The 18650-nt window shown below is 38.5% G+C and overlaps 1 long non-coding RNA gene across 2 annotated transcripts in view; it reads right to left on the bottom strand.

The window, feature by feature from the left end:
- Positions 1–1078: 1078 nt before the first annotated feature.
- Positions 1079–18650, bottom strand: part of LOC138437221 (uncharacterized) — a 49635-nt gene continuing 32063 nt past the window's right edge. For both annotated transcript variants that reach the window (XR_011255826.1, XR_011255827.1), the window contains 3 exons: positions 4755–4840; positions 2378–2463; positions 1079–2142 (listed from right to left, as the gene is read on the bottom strand). This is a non-coding gene — a long non-coding RNA (uncharacterized lncRNA). The remainder of the gene's footprint in view (positions 2143–2377; positions 2464–4754; positions 4841–18650) is intronic.

Below are 18650 nucleotides of genomic sequence, written 5' to 3'. Positions count from 1 at the left end.
CTTTGCTCTAGCTAGTCTCTTCCCCGCAAAGCCTTTCTCTTCCTCTTCATCCAACAAACTCTTAGCTTCCTTGGAGAACTAGACTGTGAAACCTTCATGGCTCACTTAACCAGACAGTTTGTTGCTCTTTCCACTGCTCTGCCATTACATTCTACCCCAATTATTTGTCTGCACATCTGCCTATATCCTGAGACAAGGAGCTCCTTGAAAGCTAGATTTAATATATGCTGTTGCTTAAGCAGAACTGGCAAAAGTCAAACAGTCCATGATCTGCATTTAAAGCAATTATAGCTGTATTTTGTCCTGCATTCTCTCTTACTACATTGATTTTCCTTCCTGCAGTCATCCCTTCCCAGCTGAATCTTTCATTTTGCTCTTCTCAGACCCAGACCCAGGAGACAAATCTGTCTATGCAAGGTTGACAAGCTTATCTGTAAGAAGGGCCAAATAAAAATTTCAATTGCATTTTAAAATTATTGAATGTGCAAGCCCACAAAGATATTTTATGGAACTTTTCAATCTCATGGGCATTTTCAGGGAAGAGTATCTAATATATTCATCTAATGCACTTTTATTAGTTAATTTATATATAACTTATCAACATAATGTACTCTCAGTCATTATACCCCAAATTTAACACATTTCCTTAGGAGGCATAACAATCTATTTTTTCTCTATTAACAGGGTGTTGTTTTTGTCAACTGTAACTTGATACCTAACAATATTAGTTAAACTGAATTTGCAGTTTCTTCAGAATAACATTTCCAAATGAACCAACAGAGTGCAAGAGCTTAGTGCCATTCATCCGCGGACTGCAGTGGAATCCAGTGTTTTCTTCCCTTCCTTCCATCTTTCCTCGTTTCCTCCCTCCCTCTTTTCTCCCACTCCCCTCTTTCTCCCGCCCTCGGTTTTTCTCTTTCTTTCTTTTCCTTTCTTTCTCTCTTACTTTGTTGTGTCATGAAACAGTTTAACATCAAAACACTTTACTTTTATCCTGATAAAAAAATATATTTTAAAGCTATTTGAGGTTACATGGAACACACTCAAAAGCTGTAGCACCAAAATGAAACAGTCTGGATTTTGCAGTTAATAAACATCCTTTTGACATTTTATTTCATAATGTCTTAAAAAAGCAGATTCATTCTTTCCAAATTTTTCTCACTTAAAACAGTTACCAAGGTACAAGTTTTCCTTTCGTGACCCCTCAAACAAAATGACAACTGTGACAAGCAATGCAAATTTTCAAATGGGCATGCTTGTTTAACAACTATTTCCTGAGCAAAATACTGTACTGAACATAGAGAAAGAAAAAAAAAAGTTTCATGTATCTTGAGAATCTACCAGATGTGGTCCAATTAACAGCAGAGTAATGAAGGCGAGGCGAGGATCTGGCGATAGACTCAACCTTGGGAGAGGGACAGGCATTTGGAACTGACTCCGCCACAGATGCTGGGAAGAGATCCAGTGAGAGAACACCACTCGGTATCCGCAACACTGTAGCAAACAATAAGGGGTAGCCTAGGAAAGAGTCCCTCAGGTGGCCTTTACAGGGAAATAGGAGCACTTCTTACCATGAGGTGCCAAATGACTGGAGGGCGGTCCTCCAGGAGTTCACAGAAAGGCAAGTAAGTCATGTCAGCAGTACCCGTGAGGTCAGACAATTAACGTATTCATAATCTGTATTTCTAGATCCAGGCCAGCATAAGGCAAAGCATCAGATTTTCAGGGACAAGTTACATACAGTGGCACAGGCCCCACATAGCAAGGGGGTGGCCTATTAACAGAACTGAGGCACAAAGTCAGAAACCAGTTTAGGAGGAAAATCATGATGATGTATCACAGGACAGTTTAGGTTACTGTTCCCTCTCCTCAATATTGGTCCTGAAGTTCAGGATGAGGCTGAATAGACTTGGGGGTTCAAGTGCAATCAGCAGCGGGGAGGAAAGCACCTCAGAATCCAACCAACAGGGTTGAGAATTGGTCCCTGATGTTATGACTTTCACTGTGAGAACTGAGAGAGGAGCAGGGGAAATGGTCTCCAACAAGAAATGTGAGTTACTGTTCATGGAGGAAGTTCACGGATATCAAGTTGGCAAAAATGAAAACTGTCCTCTGCTGTGAGGTTTAACACAGTGCTGTTGTCTAATGAATAAAAAACAGGAAAATGATACAATTATTCATGTAAGATTTTAAGTATTGGACAGAATTAAACCTTTCAGTATGTTGAAAGTTCTAAGCGCGCTTTGAACAGATGATTGAGTCTCGTGTTGAATACACTAATGAACGTTGCTCTCTTGGTTTCGTTCTCTCTCCCTCCCCCGCCTTCTCCTCTAGCTACTGAAACCTACAATCCTAACGCTATTAAATATATACTTACAGCTGAGAGTAGACATACAGAATGTGCTTCAAGAACTTGCCACCATTCTTTCCAGCACTGCAGGGTCAATACAGCTAATCAGTGACCTCAAGAAATTCGAGAAGAGAGAGAGATAAGTGCCATTTGAGGTCAAATTCATGGCCATTGTCCATCTAGCTCAGGAGCAGAGAATGGGTTGATTCTATGACAGCGACCACCAAAGCCTAGGAACTGATACCAAAACCATCCTCAGCTTCCTTTTACAGCAGATAGGGATTTTCATCATAAGCCAATGGTATTTTTTCCAAAATCATGCCTTTACTGTGAGTTTAGACCCTTAAGTGGGTTTGTAAAATCCTTTCAGTGGATTGGGACTAGATTTTTAATTAAGCAGAAAAGAAAACAGAGCTGAAGCATGGAGAAGACAAGTAAAGACAAAAAAGAAAACATATGTTTTAGTTATATTGTGTGCAGGTGTGTGTGCTGGGTCCCTACACAAATGCATTTTTTTCTATGGATTACATTTTTTTAAATACAGACATAGACTAGACAGGGATATAAATATATATAGCTATGTAAAAGATATAGCTGGCAAAGTCACCCAAAATACCACCATCAATCCCATGGAAGGCCACCATATCCCCCATAATATTCATGAGTATCTACAAAAATACAATTATAATAAAAAATGACTACCTTTGACAAGGCCAGGGATAACTAAAAGTTAAAATTTAAAACAAAGAACAAGTCACTTAGTTTTGAAGACAAACTTCAAACTTAACCTGAACTTCTCCAAACTTAATTTTCTCATGTTAAAAAAAAATGGAGATGATTTAAAGAATGTCTAAGATCTCAGAATACTTGATTCTATTCTATTCTTCTGTCCTGCCAATCCCAAATCTGAGTATTGTCATTCACTTTCCTCCAATAGTAACATTCAACATTTTTCATACAAAATAAGTACGATGACTTTCTTACTTCAAGGAAGTTTCTTTTTCCCTAAAGAATGAATTTTCATTCAACAAAGAAAATGTGGAAGAAAAAAAATCACTCTGAGGCCTAACATTTGAAACAAATGTTGAACATTTTTCTAAGCAGCATAAATTATGCAGTTCTTTCAGAGAGATTTACTTTAAACTGTAAGATAAGAACAAGTTTACAGATTACAATATATGGGGTCTTCTCTTTTGACTTATACCTTTGAGTTATGCAGGCTATACAAATGTTTCCTGATAAAAGAGAAAGCCAATCAGTATAACACTGCAGTGTCAGCCTGTGTGTTGGCAGAAATGCCCGTTGATATTTTGGAGTGGGGGTGAACACCGGAATTCCTTTTAAACAGAGTATCAGCTGCATAATTCTTCTCTGATCTCACACCTACTTGTGCCGATCTTCCTTTTTCTCTGCCCAGGCACAGAGGGGAAAGAGATCAGAACACAGTTCTTACACTCCCATTCTGCTCAACTCCAGTTCAAAGACAGAAAAGAAATCCAAGCAGGGTGTGGTTACACTTGTGGGATGTGCCTTTGGCCAGAGCCTGAGCATTGTTAATCTCATCTGTTTTATCCACTCCCTGCGCTCTCCTATCTCTGATTCATTCCTTCTCAACCCTCTGAACCCTGAACAGAAAGAACTGCATTTTAGGACTAGAGTGACAAGTATCATCTAATCCCAAGTTCTTGCTATGGTCCATAACGTGCTCCACCATCAGGCGTCTGCCTGTCCTTGTGGCCTCCTCTCCTCCCTTGCACTGCCCTTCCTGTGAGCCTCAGACCCTTCCAGCACCCTCCTGCCACACATGCTGCTCCTATAGTGTTCTGCACGGCCTGATTCAGATCTCTACCTCTGAATCTAGAACTTTCTGGGGCCCTTCACTCTGGATCCCATATACCTTGCTCTATTTTTCTTCACAGCACTTAAGTGCTTAGTTTGATATCTTCTGCTACAAAAACGGGCTTCCGGGTCACATGCACTTAAGTCAGAACCCTGTCTCTGCCTTTGCTCTGATCTTAGACAAATTACATAACCATATAACTTGGAATCCATTTCCTTACTGATAAAAATAATTCATTGTATTATTAAAATGGAATTACATGTAAAAGTTCTGAACTCAATGCCTTATTAATTTAGAACTCAAGTTTCATAACAGCAATACTTCATAGGTATAAAGCTGTTCTTTATCACCCAGAACACCACCAGGAAGTAGTTTAAAGAATATCCCACTTTGAAGGAAAGAAAAAGGAGAGGGAGGGAAGGAGAGGGAAATACAGATGAAGGAAGGAGAAAGAACGATTATGTAATCAATTTAAATTATGATTATTGTTATTCAATTTCTTCTACCAAAGTAGCTCTAAAATGTTTCTCTGAAAGAAGACATGCATGGTAAATGAATACAAACCTAACTTTTCCTAATGGACAAGACGTCCTCATCTTCCTTCTCACCATCTGATTCCTAAAGGCTATTCAATCCTTATTCCCAATGACCTATGAAAATAAACAAATAAAGTAAAACATGAGAAATAACATACTGAAGCTCAAATAGCAGTAGTATAGGTTAGACAAGCAATAGTTGAGACCCCAAGTCTAGAGAGACCTGCTAAAATGAGATGGTCCACATAGCTGATAACCCATAGCTATAAAGGTCTCCAGACAAGAGAATGAATTCTTTGCAAGTTCTACATTAGACACTCTGTGGCAGGCAAGCGAGCAAAGCTCAGAATCACAAGTATCTGTCAATAGGTAATGGGAAGAAGTCCAGATAGGCATGAAATCAGCATCATGGAAATCTTGACAGTGGTCCTCCAGCTAAATGTGAGTTCCACGAGGTCAGGGACTTTCTCTTCCATATCCACACCACCTAACCAATTATTGGGTATTGTGCATCCTCAAAGATCATTTATGGAGTAAATAAATTATGAATCAATTAAGATTATTTTTCAATTGAAGGCAACTGCTCTAACTTCTTAAACAAAAAAATAATAATAATAATATAACTAAGCAAGCCAGCTTTAGGTCTGAATACAGAAGCAGGGCCCAAACATTAACATCAGTTTGTAGCCTCTTCATTATTTCCTTTGAATGACTTCATTCTCAAACTATCAACACTTCCTAGGGCTACATGTTTTGTAGACATGCATCAGGAAAATTCACACATATGAATGGGGTGGGCAGGGGATACAGAAAGCTAAGGGACAAACTTCGTAGGCAGCAGCGGTGGCGATTTAGTCACTAAGTCATGTCCGACTCTTGCAATTCCATGGACTGTAGCCTGTCAGGCTTCTCTGTTCATGGGATTCTCCAGGCAAGAATACTGGAGTGGGTTGCCATTTCCTTTTTCAGGGGATCTTCCTGACCCAGGAATCGAACCTGGGTGTCCTGCATTGTAGGCAGATGATTTACCAACTGAGCTATGTGGCAGGAGCATGCTGGAAGGGTCTGAGGCTCAGAAGGAGGGTGGAGCATGTTGCATTGTCTCCGCTTGGGACATATACCGTTTTTGAGCCATTCACTGGAGCACTCGAGTTAAGGAAATGCAAAGCACTCATTGTCTGAAGCCTCTTAGAGGATAGCATACAGTATTCACAGTAACCACCTGTGCTGACAGAAAAGATTAGAAGGTAGGATTCACCAAAGGGAAATCTGGTTATGGTTATTGCTGAGAATCAGTGTGAATGAATCTGGGCTCCATAAACAATAAGTGTAACATTGAGGCAGTGGGACCAGGCATGAGGGTGCCACCTTGAATCAGGGTAGTTCTGCAGCAGGGACCCAAGAGAGAGGTCTGGAACAGGTTGTGGTCTCCAGGAGCACTGACTGGAGTAAGGCAGTGCTGGAGGTCTTGGAGTGAGACAGGTTAGCCACAGAAGTGTGACTCAGTCAGGAGCCAACCTGATTAAGAACCGTTACTAAAACTAACGGAAAAGGCAAGACAGCAGGTGTAGCTGAAGTGGGATTTGACGTCAAGCTCTCAAATGCTTCCCTTGAATGAGAATATGGTTGGCTTTGGTAAAGTTGAAAAGGTGGTAGCATTCATTGATAAATTAGAGTATGTGGGGTATTTCCACTCCAGTATTCTTGTATGGGGGCTTCCCTGGTAGCTCAGCTGGTAAAAAGTCCACCTGCAATACAGGAGACCCCGGTTCACTTCCTGGGTTGGGAAGTTCACCTGGAGAAGGGATAGGCTACCAATGCCAGTATTCTCGGGCTTCCCTGGTGGCTCAGACAGTAAAGAATCTGCCTGCAATGCAGGATGCCTGAGTTTGATCCCTGGGTTGGGAAGATCCCTGGAGGAGGGCATGGCAAGCCACTCCAGTATTCTTGCCTGAAGAATCCCCATGGACAGAGGAGCCAGGCAGGCTATAGACCATGGGGTTGCAAAGAGCTGGACACGACTAAGCACAGCACATGTTTCTGAATTAGTGAACAAAATTCTGTTTTATTGGAATCTTCTCATTAGGCTACATGATTTACTTTAATCAGAGATTTGCAGATCCAGAGGCCTGAGGTTCACTACGTGCAGATTATACATGTGACAATGGAAAAAAAAAACCAAAACATTCCAAACTTGGGCTGTCTCCCATAATTATAATTATAGATAGCCTACTTTACACTGTCATTCTGAAGAAGACCCAGAATATCTCTCCATCAATTTGAAAACTCTATCATAATAGTGTAACTTTGCGTTACATTCATTGCTTAATCAATGAAAAGCTCTGGGTAAACAGTGACACAACATTCTTACCATGAGAAAACAATGAACTTTCTTCTGAATTTATGGATTGATAGACTTGGTTATATGTAATAATTTTGGCTCACCTACTTAAATGGTGCTTTGATTATGTAAGATAATAAAATTTTTAATCATGTTTCTAGGTTACCACATGTTTATCTTTGTTTGGATTATGATATATGACCTGCTTTAACTATTCAGTCAAGAGACATTATGTTTATAAGTATGTGTTTACAGTAAAATTGCTTAGATGAAATCTATAATAGGCTCTGATTCTAATACCTAGAATTTTTATTTAATGTGCCTTCTTCTTACTCTTCTTTGCAAAAACCTTCATTTAGGAGGAAAAAGTTATCATTTTAAAAAGGTAAAATTACCTATTGATTTTTTACATTTTTATAATGTAACCAAATGGTTATATTAAAATGGTTACATTTTAAAATGTAACCAAAACCTCTTTTTAAGGACTATTTTTGTCTTTCTTTTTTTAAAAAAATGTATCATTTTAGAGAATATTTATCTTGTAATTCCAATGTATAATCCAGAAGTGATACTGATGAATCTGCTCAAGACATAGCCTTAGTGCTGTATGATGAAAAGACTATAGGTAATGGATGCTTTGCAGAAACAAGTAATCTAAAGTTTAACCAAAAGCTCAAGGGCAAAAAAGAGGCGCAAGTTAGGGATAATGTTATGTTCAGAAGCATACTGGTATATTTAAGAACTGACTGAATATGCAAAATGAACTGTTCCAAATAACCATTCCAAAAGGTCTAGAGTTTCATTTCTTTGAAAATAATACATTAAGCTATTTAATGATTTTTGTATTTTTCTGTATGCATGCATTATACTTTAATTTAAAAAGCTTACTTAATTATTTCACACCCTCTAACACATATAATTGTGTTTGAGCAAGTTTGAGCAAGTCCACTTGGACAGCAAGGAGATCAAGCCAGTCTATCTTAAAGGAAATCAGTCCTGAATATTCATTGGAAGGACTGATACTGAAGCTGAAACTCCAATATTTTGGCCACCTGATGCAAAGAACTGACTCACTGGAAAAGACCCTGATGCTGGGAAAGATTGAAAGCAGGAGGAGAAGGGGACGACAGAGGATGAGATGGCATCACCAACTCAATGGAGTTTGAGCAAGCTCCAGGAGTTGGTGATGGACAGGGAGGCCTGGTGTGCTGCAGTCCATGGGGTCGCAGAGTCAGGCATGACTGAGTGACTGAACTGAGCTGAACACATATAATAGACACCTGATATGACCAATTCTAAACTATCAATACAAAAGAAAAATAAAACTCACTGTTATCTTTTTCTCAACATGCAGCTCTTAATTCATGGCAAGGACTGCCTGTTTCTACTAGTGATTTATAATGTGCTAGCCATTCAGGTATGACCTAAATCAAATCCCTTATGATTATACAGATAAAGTGAGAAATAGATTTAAGGGACTAGATCTGATAGACAGAGTACCTGATGAACTATGGACAGAGGTTTGTGACATTGTACACGAGACAGGGATCAAGACCGTCCCCATGCAAAAGAAATGCAAAAAAGCAAAATGGCTGTCTGAGGAGGCCTTACAAATAGCTGTGAAAAGAAGAGAAGTGAAAAGCAAAGGAGAAAAGGAAAGATATAAGCATCTGAATGCAGAATTCCCAAGAATAGCAAGGAGAGATAAGAAAGCTTTCCTCAGCGATCAATTCAAAGAAACAGAGGAAAACAACAAAATGGGAAAGATTAGAGATCTCTTCAAGAAAATGGGCTCGATGAAGGCCAGAAATGGTATGGACATAACAGAAGCAGAAGATATTAGAAGAGGTGGCAAGAATACACAGAAGAATTGTATAAAAAAGATCTTCACGACCCACATCCTGGAATGCGAAGTCAAGTAGGCCTTCGTTCGAGCATCAAAAAAGCAAGAGAGTTCCAGAAAAACATCTATTTTTGCTTTATTGACTATGACAAAGCCTTTGGCTGTGTGGATCACAATAAACTGTGGAAAATTCTGAAAGAGATGGGAATACCAGACCAGCTGACCTGCCTCTGAGAAACCTATATGCAGGTCAGGAAGCAACAGTTAGAACCTGGACATGGAACAACAGACTGGTTCCAAATAGGAAAAGGAGTGTGTCAAGGCTGTATATTGTCACCCTGCTTATTTAACTTCTATGCAGAGTACATCATGAGAAACGCTGGGCTGGAAGAAGCACAAGCTAGAATCAAGACTGCCAGGAGAAATATCAATAACCTCAGTCATGCAGATGATACCACGTTTATGGCAGAAAGTGAAGAGGAACTAAAAAGCCTCTTGATGAAAGTGAAAGAAGAGAGTGACAAAGTTGGCTTAAAGCTCAACATTCAGAAAACTAAGATCATGACATCTGGTTCCATCACTTCATGGCGAATAGATGGGGAAACAGTGGAAACAGTGTCAGACTTTATTTTCAGGGCTCCAAAATTACTGCAAATGGTGATTGCAGCCATGAAATTAAAAGACGCTTACTCCTTGGAAGGAAAGTTATGACCAACCTAGATAGCATATTCAAAAGCAGAGACATTACTTTGCCAACAAATGTCCATCTAGTCAAGGCTATGGTTTTTCCAGTGATCAGGTATGGGTGTTAGAGTTGGACTATGAAGAAAGCTGAGCGCTGAAGAATTGATGCTTTTGAACTGTGGTATTGAAGAAGACTCTTGAGAGTCCCTTGGACTGCAAGGAGAGCCAACCAGTCCATCCTAAAGGAGATCAGTCCTGGGTGTTCATTGGAATGACTGATGTTGAAGCTGAAACTCCAGTACTTTGGCCACCTGATGTGAAGAGTTGACTCACTGGAAAAGACTCTGATGCTGGGAGGGATTGGGGGCAAGAGGAGAAGGGGACGACAGAGGATACGATGGTCGGATGCCATCACCGACTCAATGGACATGAGTTTGGGTGAACCCTGGGACTTGGTGATGGACAGGGAGGCCTGGCGTGCTGAAATCCATGGGGTCGCAAAGAGTCGGACACGACTGAGTGACTGAACTGAACTGACCTGAGCATGTATTAAAAGTGAAATGGAAATAATAACTGTAAAGTCAAGATTTCTGTCACTTTCAAATGGCCTATCTAATAAGTTCTGCAAACTCTAGTCATTCCATGCTTACTAGACACCAGCACTGATATACTAGACTGATTATTACAGCTTTATCTGCAGAGATATGGACCCTGACCTTTCAGATTTTCAATTGCATAGTGACTTCCACCAAGGCATATACGTTACCACAGTGCCTCTGGGTGTGTATGCATATGTGTGCATGTAATGAGAAAGAGAGAGACAGAAGGCAGTTTTTTCCCCAGTGAATCAGTGGTGTTGGGTCAGTAAAATTAACATTACTATCTCACTCACTGAGTGGAAACAAGTTCACACGCCAATGGGTGTGTGTGTGTGTTGATACCTGGTGAAGCCTTCGTCCAAATATATAAATTATATTAGTTTTCCTAAACAATATTTAACAAATATTAAATAGTTGTGAGTGTTTTCATTATTTGTACGATAATATGTAATCATCTACATCTGGCATTCAATGTGTTATGCAGCAGAGAAAGCTGAGAATACCACAATTGAGGGTAAAGGGTCACAAACTGAGGTCTCACAGGGAAAATCTATCCAGCAGATAGATTTGTTTAACAAACTCTATTATTTTTAAAACTCCCAGTATTAAGCAATTTGGAGGTTTTTTAAAAAAAGAAAATCTACATTAGAAGTTTGTCTCAACAAACAAAAGCTCTGGAAATACTGGATACTCACTATTACATGGCTTGAGCTATGTGCTGCTCGACGCTTCAGTTCAAGGTCGTCTCCGTGCTATCCGTAGCCCGCTTCATCCACATAGCCCTGCCTGGCTTCTGGAGACATGTGAGGCTGCAATCTTTGGTTTCCAGGGAGAGTCTAATTTATTTTGGTAAATTGCTTAATCCAAAATTTATCTTCTCTATTTCCTTCCCCCATGGGCTCCTCCAGCCAAGAATACTGGAATGGGTGGTCATGCCCTCCTCTAGGGGATCTTCCCCACCCAGGCATCAAACCCATGTCTCCTGTGTCTCCTGTATTAAAGACACATTCTTTACCCACTGAGCCACCTGGGAAGCCCATAGTGGAGGGTATTGATACCTTAACTATTCTGTTTATTAGATTTCAAAATGATCCTTTGTAAGTGTCTTACAACACTGTAAACAGAAACAAAACAAAATCCTTTTCATTGGTTATTTTTCAACCAACCAGTCAAGTATTTCTATTTAATCATATATAAATAGAAATAGGGTTATCATATTTTTAAAACATATAAGTTCAGATGTCCATATAATTATTTACCGCTTTACTAGAAAAAGCAGTTCTTAACAACAGTTGACAATGTTATCTTCATATACAAAGTGTAGCATATTTCCATGAAGGTAGCCCAAGATCAAAGCACCCAGCCACCAGCTTGCGGGAGTATCTAGGTGTATTCATATATTCTGCCTTTTATATTATTAAACATGATTTTAAAAAATAAAAGCAACCTTTTGGGTTTTTTCTTAAAGCATGTAGGAGAAATTCTCAGTATTGAATGATGATGGGAAAACATAAAGATAATATTTTTGCTACTGACATCCAGTATTATTATTATGTCCACTATAAAATTCCTATTTGTTTAAACACCAGATGCAGGGGAAAACCAATCATAAGAACATTCTATACACTGTCCATATTTGCGGTAACTTTAAACTCAGAAACTTTATAAAACAGTCTACTGAAAGACAGATACAGCATTCAAGTTTTACCTTAAGGCATTTTCCTAAGGCTGAGTTAGAAACAAGTTCTGCTATGGAAACACTGAGGCATCCTTAGCTAGTGTTGGTGGATGTAGCCTGCTATATTTAAAAATTAGGCAATTTTTGTCTCCTTATAAGGATGCAGGAGATTAACATCTAAATTTTTTAAAATAGCTTCAAGATCTATTTAATGTGCATAGAAAGAGAGCTACATGTTTACATGGTGATACAAATATTTTAATAAAGTAATTTCACCAAATGAGGCATTTTAGAAGTTAATATAAAAAGTATAATAGCATTAAGTAAAACATTACCAACCTACCTTGAGACGTTATTATGTTCTTTCTCCACAAAGGTAAATTTGTGTGAAAAGAAAAGAAAAAAAACTCTTTGTACCAATTAAAGCTTTGGGAAAGAGTTTGAGAAATTTACCATTCATTGTCTACTACCTCTTACAAAGACGGTTCTACCACAAACGTTGAGCAGCCTTTAGCTGTTCGCCCAGGAATAGGACTGTGTGATGATTTACAATCCTCCCAACGCCCCATGCCACCTGTACTTGATGACTTAAATTGTGAGTAGGATGTTGACTGTAGCAAGAACAAGAATAATTTAGCAGGCTCTGTAGGGAACTGAATCTGTGACAGAACTCTACCCAGCTGAGTCCACAGGCTAAGGCTAGATAAAACTGCTTATCCGGATAGTACAGAATTTAAATTTTCCCTTAAAACCAGATCATCCCAGTCCTGCCATCTCTTCCACCATTCCACAATGTTTTTACTAGTAATTTTTTCTGAGTATAAAATAGAACAGGGTCTTCTTTTTATACTCTGAGTCTAAAAATTCTGTCTTCAATCACATCAGGAGCTGTCTGCCCTTTGCTACAAATACATATGCCATTTCAACCTCTTCACCTTTGGTTAACATGGTTCACCCACTCATACCCACAGACCCAAATGTGGGAACACCCAGAAGCTGGAAAGACAGGTGATAATAAATGTCTGTTAGAGCTTTTTGCATAAACTCTGTCCTATGTTCCACATTACCACCCTCTGAACAAAGATTGTTATATTATTTTTTGTGGATCATAGTACGCAGAAGGTCTTTAAACAGATTTGCTGACTTAATAAGAGAAAATAGGAAATTTCATGCCTTAGAGTGGTTCCTAAATTTTAGTATGCCTAAGAAGTCACCTGGTGGAGTCGGGGAGGGGGGCAGTGGAGGGTGTTGCTCAAACACAGATTCTTAGGCTCAATCCTAAGAATTTCTGACTCAGGAAGTCTGCGCGGGGCCCCCAAATGTGTCATTTTACCCAGTCCCCAGGTGATGTTCCTGCTGCAAGTCTCAACATTACACAGTGAGAACTATTACCTTAGATCATGAGGATGTATGACTACTAGACTCCAGGGTGCTCCATTCCGGTACGCATTAATCCCTTTCCACTACTAGCCTAGTTCTTGTTCTCGCTATGATACAAATGCTACCTAGGACTTAACACACATGTGCCAAGACTAGAAAATAAACTGATTTCTCCAAATCACACAAGAAAAATTGTTATCTTACAGTTGTGATGATGTGTGCCAGTCAGTGGTGGGGTGGGGTGTTGGGGTGGGGGGAGTTGGGGAGTGGCACAGTTTGAAAAGAGGGGAAACTGGAGGGTGTTTCTGGGACCAAACAGCCAGGGTGGAGCTGCCAGTGGCAAATACAGGGCAGTTCTGCTCAGAAGCTATGCTGCCTGGCAGCTTTAAAAGGGTGAGCCTGAAGTTTCTCCTCACCCAAAAACAGATGGAGCTGCTCTGCCATCTCCCCAATTCTCTGTGCTCTGAACCAAGGAAGGCCCTTAGCCTAATCTCTCTCCGTTCTGTGGGGAAGGAAGAAATCATATTCTTCTTTACTATTTCGTCTAAGCTTTAATATAATTTAAGAGAAGCTGATTTTCAGTGCCATTCACTGAGCCCAAAATGCCATAGTATAACAGCATCAACGAAAAAGGACCCAGTTAGAGGTCTAAAGAACATTTGAAAAATCGTGTTGGGGATTAATCTGCTTTCATTGCAAAGAAGGCAAGTGCACATTCAATGAGAACTTAATGTAGCAAGCAGCAAAAAGGGCTCAGTGGAAGTGAGCAATCAAAATGCCCGTATTTAGGCAGAAACAGTGTCTTATTTAGAAAAAGGTCTCCAATTCTAGGTAGAGCTCAATGTTTCTCAAATTAGAATTGCTGTCTCATGTAAGAAGTTGGAATTGTTCCTATGTATAACATTTTTAAAAATTCATTTATATTGGATAAAATGCCTAGACCAGCAGCTTCAGCAAGTTATGCATATAAAGGAAAAGGGTTTTCAATAAAATCTGAGGGAAGCCATCCCTGCTTAATCTGTCTTCAAGACTAAAAGGTCTTTCAGGCTTCTCTAATCAAACCCTTTGGTAGCTACACATTAAAAAATGGCCTTTTCCTAATTTGACCTGCCTTCTGGTGTCATTAGATTTGTTCTTTTTTAATCCTCCTTTCTCCTGTAAAATGGAAATTGTATCTAAAAACTTAATATAGATCAAACACTTTTGACACAAACACTACATGATACTTAACACTACAATCCTGTGACCACACCTGGAACCATGTAATTCAGCTTATCTGTCAGTGACACTAGGTTTGACAGCTGTGTTAATAGGTGATAGCTATGTTAATAGGTTAACAGGTGATCAGGGGTCTCCATTGCAAAGATAAGGTTTTCACTCTTTGCAAATAATTCACTGGAAGTAAGTTTTTATTCTCTGTGTAATTATGTTAGCAATTTGATACAGTCAAGGTTTATTTGTTCCTGTTTCCAATTTTAGAATTTTTCTTTTTAAATTAATTGTTTCTACTATATAAAATATGTATATGATTTAAAAGCTAAGTTAAATTGAAAAGCATACTTAGATTTCTAAGTCTCATCTCTCCTTTTCCCCTTCATTCCATTTCAGAATCACGCTATGAAAAACAACTATCAGTTCTTTGTTTATATTACCTGTGTTTTGTTTTGCAAAAATAAACAAAATATATGCATGTTGATTTTTTCCCTTAACTATATATCACAGATCTCTTTCTCATTCTTTTTTTAAAGCTGTATAATAATTAAAATGGTGATATCACCACTAATTTATTAATCAACTAGTCACAGGTGTTGATTCCTAGAAAGATAATTTCTGGGTCAAAAGACAAATACAAACACAATTTTTCTGAGTAAGATTCTGTATTTTTTTTTAAGTTTTCCAGAAAACTCTAAGAATCAATTAGGAACCAATAATCTACATATCAATAGCTATTTCAATCAAAGCAACAAGTTTTAACTTGAGACACAACTCTGAGCTGAGCATTATGGGAGAACACAAAAAGTAGTATTCTCTTGCCGTCAATAAGTTTTTAGAAAGTAGCTGTCCTGCTCTAATCCCCTTACGGAGACAAAATTAACATGCAAGGGGAGCATTTAGATCATACCTCTCTCAGTGGTATCTCTCACTGCCAGAATTTTCACAATAGAAATTAGATACACAGTCCTTGACAGTTTTTGCATTTGACTTCACTCAGTGCTAAGAGTTGTATTATTCTTATGAAGGAAAAGCTGTTCTCTGATGCAGAGATTTTTAACTTGGAAATGACCTATTAGTGGGCTATGAAATCAATTCAGCATGTAGTAAACAATACGAAATAGAATAGAAAGTATCAGAATGTATGAAAGGTAGTAAGAATGAATACTGTTTCTTGCAAACGTTTTATATGTAAGCACACACGTTTGTAACAGTACATGTAAAATTAATATTCTTCAGGTGAACTGTAATTTTTAAAAATAAAGAAACACGACTCAACAGAAAAGGAACACCTGTTTTCTCTGAATACGAGCTGCTCAATTTTCATGTTTAATATTGATCATCACACACTGCCACAACCTAGTCTTAGGGTCTAAAAATATGGGACTGGTATTACATAATAGGATTTGTCCATTGATTTTCAATTTTGACAAAACAATTTACTCTTTTTAGCTTATAAAAACAAAATATATCTAAAGCAGAAATGAAAAACTGTTGACAAAATTTGCTCAGAAGCTGATTCTAGTTTGATCAGTTGAGTGCTTTAAACTTAAACTAGTTTCTGACATTCAAAACATAGAAAATGTCATTTAAATTTTGGATTTCCAGCTTCTCAAGGGAAAAACAGATGATGTAGAAAGTCTGAGCCATCCAGCAAGTGCGTGAGATAGGTTCCCTGCTTCCCAGCTCACCACAGTCTCCCTGTTAAATCCCAGCTCTGAGGCTGTCACTTGCATTCACTGCCTTACTCTCCATCTGCCCCCTTCATTATGTTCCCTACAAAATCTGACCGACACTTCAGTTTTCTACTCTAGACTTGCCTCAACTATAAAATGGAAATAACAACTGCACTTACCCCATTCAGTTGTGAGAAATAAATATTTTAATTCATGAAAGGACTTAGAAACTGCCTCATAGATGCTATCCAGTATTACTGGAGTCAGGTTATAAGCATATTGAAATCTCAAAACTGATAATTTAGGCAAAAAGTTCTTAGACTATGACCGTGATGTGAAGAAATTCTCACATTTCTGTGAGAAACTGTTAGGCTCAATGCTATGTAAATAAATTACTGAGAGGTTCTTTTCTAAATATAGACCAAAAATCATGGACAAAACCACCTGGAGTTCTCAGGTAGGATATTATTAATATCTGCTGCTATATATTTTCAAAGTGATGTATCTACTTGCTCATCATCTTTTACACCATTTATCCACCCAACTATTGCCTAACAGTCACATTTGCTCAAATCTTTGTTTGCTCAAAGGTCGTGTTACTGCTTTTTCCTCTTCACACACTATCTCTGGGGCACCTGCCCCTATAGGACTGAAATCATCTTCACCTGGGCTCTGAAAATCTTCAGGAAACAATTTATTCCTCTCTACATTATCCAGCCCCAAAGTCTCCATCTGGGGATAGGAGATGTCTGCACATGTTGCTTAAAGTGAACTGAATTTACAGGGAACACAGCCTAACCAATTGAAAAATCCCTTCTGGCTGCAGCTTCCACAGCACAGAAGTTCTCATAATCTTTGTGTTCTTATATGAAATTAAATCACTATTATATGATGGCTGATTTTCCAGATTTAGCAAGTAAAAATACAGAATGTCCAGTTTCATTAGATTGTCAAATAGATAACAAAATTTTTGCTAGGACTGTTTCAAATGAAATGCTAGAGACATGCTGATGCCAAAGCATTCACTTATTTGTATTGAAAATTCAAATTTAATGAAGTCTCTTGTGCTTTATTTGGTAACCCTTACATGAAAGGCACTTTACCTTTGCTTCCTCTTAACATTTACTAACTTATGCCATTTATGCATGTTCACTATTGTTTCAAGTATCTATCACAGGAAGTTTCAATAAATGCCTTTTACAGTGATAATCACCGGGCTTTCCTCTTGGATTTAGGTACTATCTAAACAAAGCCAAATATGCTATAAAATAGAGATAATAAATACCTGAGTAATTTTTTTTATTTATGGAAGATTCATATGCAAACTTGGCAGTTATTTCTATCTCAGTATTTCTAATAAAGCTTGTTGGTCAGCTGTGAGGTTTATTGTTCTCAGAACATGTTCTGTAACTTTTTAATGTGGGTTTTCATTCCCTAATGATATGGAGAAATAGTTGTACTCTAAGACACACTGGGGAACAGAATCGGAAACAGGGCATCAAAGCTCTAGCTGTATGAGAGCTTTGCAAGAATAAGGCCTGGCAAGAGACAGTGGCAAACGTGATCATCACCTAATATGGGAACATAATTTCAATTCTTTCACATGATTTGGCTCCTGGCTACTCTGTAAACAAGTATAATGTACATGATCATGGATTCTCAGGCTTTTAGAAAAGAGATAAACTTATAGCTGTGTCTGCAGAATCCATTTAATTAGACATTTTAAAATATTTTATGAAAAAAAAAACAAAAGTTAATGCACGCTCTATAAAATACAAGATACCACTTCACCCTACCATGACTTACATTCTTAGTATGCTGAATGTAAGTCAGTAAAAGCCATTCAGATCATTTGGACCACAGCAAATTCAGTCACTCAAAACTCAGTATTCCAGTTACAAGTTAGGCTTCCATCGAGTCATACAAACAGGGAATCCCATGGTGGTCCAGTGGTTAGAACTTTGAGTTTTCACTGTCATGGGCCCTGATTCGATCCCTGGTCAGGGAACTAAGATCCTGAAAGCCATGTGGGGTGGCAAGAAAGAAAAAAGAAAAGAAAACTGTGGAACAATTTTTTTTCAAGTTACACATACAGAGTTTGTTTACATTACGGCGTGGACATCTCTAGCTTTATCAGTCCAATATTTTGTGTATCTTTTAGTAACGATACCCTGACTTTCCCTGGAAAGCCACCCTTCCTGTGTGGTCAGTACATGTACCCCCAGTCACAGCTCTCAGTTCTAAGGAAGGATAAACGCCACAGAACTGATCCATCAGTGTACATCATCCTCCTGTCCATCATGAACTATTTAGAGGTGAACATGGAACCCCAGCTAGGCCAATGGGATTCAAGTGTCCACTAAGTTTTAAGTCCAATGGATGAAAACAGATGCCCCCTAGGAAAAACACTATAAAATTTCAGAAAATTAGGAAAAAGGTTCTGGGAGGAAATATCTGGTCAAAAACAAAGGATCAAGAAATAGAATGACTTTGGACTTCTTCTCAGCTAAC

The sequence above is a fragment of the Ovis canadensis genome, chromosome 3 (assembly GCF_042477335.2).
Source record: "Ovis canadensis isolate MfBH-ARS-UI-01 breed Bighorn chromosome 3, ARS-UI_OviCan_v2, whole genome shotgun sequence".
NCBI classification, from domain to species: domain Eukaryota; kingdom Metazoa; phylum Chordata; class Mammalia; order Artiodactyla; family Bovidae; genus Ovis; species Ovis canadensis.
Note: the sequence above shows the minus strand (reverse complement) of the source record. Positions and strands in the feature narration are given on the sequence as shown.